We start from the raw sequence: 7,394 nt of genomic DNA, 5'->3' as shown, positions 1-7,394 counted from the left end.
GGATACGTGCCTTTTATAGGCCTCGGATCCCCGGAGAAAATGGGCGACGCCCGAGCAAGATCGGGCGTCGCCCAAAGGGGTTGGGCGGCCGCCCAACATTGTTGGGCGGCCGCCCAACATTTGTTGGGCAAGCGCCCAACAATCGTTGGGCGTGCGCCCAACCGACGTTGGGCGTTCGCCCAACGTCGTTGGGTGCTCGCCCAATGCCTGCCGGGGCGCGTCTCGCGCTGTCGGGCGCACACGCCCCGTGACCGTCGAGCGCGCGTTCTGCGCCGCCGGGCTCGTGCGTCCAACGGACGTCGAGCGCGCGCCATTCGCGGTCGGACGCGTGCGTCCAACGGACGTCGAGCGCGCGCCCCGTGCTGCCGGACGGGCGTCCGACTGTCGTTGGACGCGCGTCGGCTGCCGCTAGGCGCTCGCACCACGCCGCCGAGCACTCGCGAGCCGTCCAATCGACGACCGCGACCCACTGTAATTTCTCCTTCCTTATTATATATTATATATTTTTTGTTTTTAAAACTTCTGGAATCAACCGTTTCAACCGTCTCCGACTCGGTGTCTACAACCGCTTAACCTTTTGACTTTTTGCTTTGACTTAATACATCAAAAAAACTCGTGGATTTATTCAAAATGATTGATTGACCCTCTAAACTTAAATTGTGTTTTATTAGTGTCCTTAACTTGTTTAATGTAACCTACTAATCACGTGAAATTCTTTTGCTTACAATGATCATTTGCCCCTAACTTGTTTAAAGTGATATAGATTGCAATTGTCTAAATTTATAATAAAAAAATTCAAAACTTAAAAAATAAAGGCCTACTTCGTGATTCTAAGTCTTTAAAATAAATTAATTTTCTGTTTTATATATTTTTATGACGTTTTTTTTTATAGATTTAGGAACTTAATAATGACACTTTAAATAAGTTTATAGGACTAATGAGACACCATGTAAATTCATGAGAAGCTTTTTGAACAGGTTCAGGGAGCAACTCATGTATTAAGCCTTTTGCTTTTTATATAAACACAAATAATCCCTTTTTTTATGAAAAAACATATATCATTTTATTAAAATTGAATATATAATAGAAAAAACTATATGATAACTCGTAGAAAAATCCTTGATTAGAGCTCTTCCCTGTGAGACACAGTTGGGTTCGCCCGGAGACGCTCTGATGCTTAAGTTAGTAATGATCTTGAAAGAATAAACTATAAGCACAAAGTTGGGAATCAGAATGTGTACCTTGAATACCTCGAGAGTGGGGTATTTATACATGATTTCCGTAACCATCGGAGTGGTTAATGAACAATCTTGCATTTAATGCCATTGAATGTATTAAGTATACATTTTTTTATGTCTGGCTGTTAGAGCATTTAATAGACTGATTAATGCCACTTAATTGTCATCGTTTCTTGGAAAGACGGTGGAGTGGTTATATAGGCGTATCTGCTTTGAATGGCGGATATAGACCTTTTATATCATATCGGATCCTCATGGTGTATCTGTATATAGGCCACGTCTTTGACTTTGGCGAATATGTTCCTAAGGTCGTACCTTTATGCCATTTGATCATTGTATCTATGGATTCTTTAGGTTTTGCCCCTAAGGGTAATTTTCAGATGTTATCAAAAGCCCCCCCTAAAAGGATACATATGTCCTTTAGGACCTTCTAGCTTCTCATCACGTCGTAGGTCATTTATTGTCTGCTGGGTGCATTTCCCCATGCCATTGTGAGGTTGCCACGTCAGTTGCAATGTCTTGATGCAAGAGCTTTTGGAGGTGTTGGTTTATAAGGGGTCTTTTCCCCTTCTTCTTCTTTGCACTTTCTTTTGGAAAAAAACTCTCTCTTCCATTCCTGCTCATCCTGTGCTTACTTTTTCTCTCCATTGTGTTTATAAGCAACTAACGACTACTTTCATGTAAGTTTCTTTTACCCTATTTTCTTTTCTATTTTTGCATCTTCTCTCTTTAGTAAAACCGTTTCTGGGTTTTTGTTTGTCTAGAATGAGCAACGAATGCACCTATGAATTAAAGCCCATTTCTTCTGGTTCTTCATCTACTGAGTCTGATAACCCCCTATCGAACCAAAAAATGTTTCTGTTAAACCCAAAAATCTTCCTGTTTCTAGGGAAGGGGAGGGGGCTAGTTCCTAAGTACCCAAAAACCAAAGTATAAAAATTCCCAAAATAGAGATGACCCCCTCCACCGTTACTCAGGTAATGATTGATGTCCTGAAAGGGATTCATCCTTGGCTGAGGAAATTATAATGTATAGTGTTGAAACACCTTTCCAACATGATTTTGATTTGACAAAATTATTTATGTTAATCCATGATTAAGACAAATAAATTTAAGTGCTTTGATTTAATTGTACTAATGCATTTGTTCAATATTGAGTATAAGAATATTTAAGAACATGAATCAAATTAAGACAGAACGTAGTCAGCATGATAACACAGTATGTGTTGAGTAAAGAATGACTCAGTACGAAAGGAGGAAAGTCTTCTTCAGGACCGAAGCTTACAGAACGAAGCTAATCGCAAAAGCTGAGTGAAAAGTAACTCGGCATAAAAAAAAGAGAATCCTTCTTCGGAACTATATCTCACAGAACAAAGCTGATCGTGGAAGCTGAGTAAAAGGCAACTCAGTATCGAAATTGGCAACAATCAAAAGACAACGGTTATTAAAGTCATGCTGAATGATTTTAAGGACAACACCAATGATCTGTTTGCTAAAAGACAAGATCCGACAACTGTCTGCACCAATAATAGAAACCTCAGAATTACGCAAAGAGTCAATTTCGAGATGCATGGGTCAACTGTTCATTAGCTAAAAGATGAAACATGTACAAGAAGACAAACCTGCGAGAAGAAGACAAGCCTGGCGCCTGCGGAAGTCAGACGACATGATTGGCCTGCAAATCTGAAGCTGGCCAGAACATGTCGCAAGAAAGGACCTTTGAATTCAACGAATAGATCCTAATTCAAATGATTGTGTCTTCAGATTTCAATTATAAAAGGACAAGTACACTTCTTGGATCCTTTGCCGAAATACAAGAGAAAAAGCATACATACAAAAGCACACCAAAACAAGAAAAAGATCTTACACCAAATTTCCATTTCTGTGTAAAAGCTAGAGTGATTTTTGTAATCATCTAAAGTGTTCTTTGTTTGAAAAAGAACAATTTTGTATCAATTGTAAAATTGAGAGAGTAGTGCTGAGTACTCGGTTTTAAGTACTCAGCGGTAGAAAAATCTAGGTGTTAGGTTATAGCACTTAGTAGGAGTTGAGTAGACGAATAGAGGACGGTACTCTTGCATATTCAACTGCCTTGTAAACGGTTTGTGCTCTACCTTTAAAGAGCTCAGTATTGGATTTAAAAAGCCCGGAGGCATTCTGGGGACTGGACGTAGGCGGAGAGGCCGAACCAGGATAAGTCGTGCTGAGTAATTTCTAACTCTCTCTCAATATATATCTGTATGTGTTGCTTGCTATATTTACTCAGTATATAAATTGTTTAAGCTGACACTAAGTAAATCAGAGTGCTGAGTTGGAAGCTGACCACAAAAGTGTCATTCCCAAATCGCAAGTAAAACAGCTCTAGTCAGCATCTGACTAAAGCTGTCTTACGCCTCACTCAGCCGTGCTGACCAAAGCTGAGTTGTAAAACTCAAAGAATTATATTAAGTCAGCATAATAAAAACTAAAAAGTTATATTAGTTCCTAATCCCCCCATTGGAACTAATCACAAGGGACCAATTTATAGTTCCTGGACCAGAACACCGTGCGTCTCGTTCGTCTAGGGGTCACTTTACTATATACATCAGCCACATAGATAAGGTTGAGGTGAAAATTCATGTGTTGGTTGAATTACACCATCCATTGGGAGAGTGACATTCCCAACGAAAAGTGGAACAGTGGTCCTACTAGAGGTAAGGTTGGGAATGGTGGTCCCACTAGAGGAAGGGTTTAGTCCATCTGATGTTATTATGTTCATGGTGTAAACTCTATCAATTTCAGCGCTCCACGCTCGTAGAAAAATTCTTGAAAAGAGCTCTTCCATTTGAGGTGTCGTTGGGTTCGGCCGGGGACACTCTGATGCTTAAGTTAGTAATGATCTTGAAAGAATAAACTATTAGCACAAAGTTAGGAATCAGAATGTGTACCTTGAATACCTCGGGATTGGGGTATTTACACATGATTTCCGTAACCATCGGAGTGGTTAATGAACAGTTTTGCATTTAATACCATTAAAGGTATTAAGTATACATTCTTTATGTCCGGTTGTTAGAGCATTTAATAGACTGATTAAAGCCACTCAATTACCACTGTTTCTTAAAAAGATGACGAAGTGGTTATATAGGCGTATCTGCCTTGAATGGCGGATATAGACCTTTTATATCATATCGGATCTTCATGGCATATCTGTACATATGCCACGTCTTTGAATTTGGTGGATATGGTCCCAAGGCATTACCTTTATGCCATTTGATCCTTGTATCTATGGATTCCTTAAGTTTTGCCCTCAAGGGTAATTTTTGGATGTTATCACTATCAATAAAACTTCATAAAATTACAGTCTAAAGTCAGTACAATATCCATTAACTGACCCGATGTTCGATTTGAAGATTTATCTTACATGTCAATGATAAATAATTAATTGAATTCCTTGCGTGAGGAACCTTTAAATGAAATTCTTCATTCATCCTTATTTTTTGTTACTTCATTAATCTCTGTTTTGCTATATTGTTTATTTGTTTTAGTGTTAAATACATCAAATTCAAAATCCCTCTATTTACTTTTATTGTCTACCTAGTTATCAATCTAGTTAAATCAGTGCTAATCTCTTGGGTTCGACCTTTACTTCCTCCTTTACAATCTGTTTTCAGCAAAGTGAAGTTATATATTTTATTTTTGGCGGATTCGTCACTCATCATCTATCATGCCAAATCTTATAAGTATCTGAATCAGTAAACTTCTGGTTTGCTGTAAGATTTGCTTCAATCACATTGATGAACGTGAAATATAAAGCAGAGGATAAAGTATTAAATTTTTCCAGCATACATTTCTTTCCTGAAATTATATTCGTAACATAAAGACATTTTTGATTTCCTTCACTTGCAATCTCAACATGATATCCATTTTTGAGAATATCTTTAAAACTTAACAAACATCTGTGAAACTTTGGAAAAAATAATGAATTATTCATAATAAACTTTGTTCCTCTTGGTAAGACTATATTGGCTTTGCCGGAGCCTTCAATTAAATTTGTGTTACCAAATATTGTAGTATCAACTACTTCTGCCATATCCAGATGAGACATATCAATTAGTTCATTATAATTAAAGACACAATTAGTTTCAACATTTTGTCTTTCTTCATTGATGATTGGTAAAGTAAAATCAGATGCTTTGTCATACGATAGGTACATCACCAATGACTGGTCATACTACAACGGTAGCATGAAGTTTATTTCCATTTGAACTCTGACTTTTGTTATTCTTTTTATGAAATTTATCAATTTACTTTTTTCACTTGTAGTGGAAATTTGTATTTTTATTATTATAACCACCATAATTATAACCACGACCATGTCCACCACGATTATATCCACGACCACATCCACGATTGCGACCATGTCCACAATTATTATTTTCATTATTGTATGACGTTGCATTCACTTCTGGGAATGCGGTCGATCTAGTAGGACGAGACTCACGATTTTTTTGATTAAGAGCTTATTATTTTATTCTGCTATAAGTAGACAACAAATTAACTCAGAATATTTTTTAAGCCTTTCTCTCTATATTGTTGCTGTAGGAGCATATTAGATGCACCAAACGAAAGTTTTCTCTAACATAAGTTCATGAGTAATATCTCTCCACCTAATTTCATTGAGATGTAATTTTAAGTGCATCATGTCATCACAAGCTTTTGATAATAGAACCAAGTTCTGGTGATCATATATTTCTTTTCAAATTTTGCAAAGAACATATAAATCTTTAACAATAAGATATTCACATTGGTAAGATTTGATATGACTAAAGTACAATACAAAATTAGAAACAATATTATAATATGAAACAAATTAAAAATTGATTTAGAACTTATCTGAGATTAAATGGATGAACAAATTCGAGTAGAGATTAATCGAATGAGAAAGTTCGTGTGGATGAACAAATACATTCTAAAATTAACCAACGAGCAAAATCGTACTGATAACGTGTTATAAAATAAAAAAGGTAATATATAATTGAATAAAAATAAAGAAAAAGTAGATGTATTTAAGTTACATTAGAATATAAATGATTAAGTTAGGCCCTGTTCTTTATCACTTAATTTCAGTAACAATCAGTTCAGTTCAGTTCAATTCAGTTCAGTTCAGTTCAGTTCAGTTCAGCATTCAGTTTCAGCATCCAGTTTCAGTATTCAGTTTCAGTATTCAGTAATTTATCCTTATTTATTATATTATAATTATTTATATATAATTTATTATAATAATAATTATTATTTAATTTATTATTATTATTATTTATAGTTTATCATTATCTATAAATTAGATAAAAGTTAAGAAATGATAGTCAAGAAATGATAGTTTATTAAAATATATATCGTTTAATAAAAAAATTAAAACTAAAGTATGCTTCCATATTTAAAAATTAGGAATTGCACTCAAATTTATCGAATTTATCAATGTTAGAGATAAAATTGCACCATTTTAGATGTTAAGGGTAAAATTACCCATGACCCAAAACGTTAGGGATATTTTTACACTTTAACCCTTAATTAGAATAAAAAGTTAAGAGTTTGTATTCATATAAAAATTTGTATTTGATTTCATAGGCTTTAAATTATATGTAAATTTGTGTTTGTATGTAATTTGTATTTTTAATTTAAATTAGACTCATTTTTATTTAATTTTATAGGCTTTTATCGAGCCAAAATTTTATCAAGCCGAGCTTTTATTTGATATTCAATTTAGTTTTATCTTTAATAATATATTTATTTATTTATTTATTATTGATATTATTAAATTTATTAGAACCATTATTATTATTATTATAAGTTTATTAATGTCCAATATTATCAATTAAATTATTTTAAAGTCTAATATCATCATTATTGTTTAGTTCGGTAGTATTAAGTTAAGTTTAGTAGTATTCAGTTCAGTTCAGTTCAGTATTCAGCAGTATTCAGTTCAGTTCAGTATTCAGTTCAGTTCAGCTCAGTTTTTTTCAGCAATAAAGAACATAGCCTTACAAACAAACATAACGAAGAGTTACCATGGATATCCATCAATTCATTTCTAACAAATTTTTCTTTTTTCCTTCTTTTTTTTTTTTTTTTTTGAAGACTTACCATTAAGAGAAAAGAACAAAAAAGGCGATGCATAATA

This window comes from Euphorbia lathyris, chromosome 2 (genome assembly GCF_963576675.1).
Source record: "Euphorbia lathyris chromosome 2, ddEupLath1.1, whole genome shotgun sequence".
Classification (NCBI taxonomy): Eukaryota; Viridiplantae; Streptophyta; class Magnoliopsida; order Malpighiales; family Euphorbiaceae; genus Euphorbia; species Euphorbia lathyris.
The sequence above is the reverse complement of the archived record's forward strand: the minus strand, read 5'-3'. Positions refer to the sequence as shown.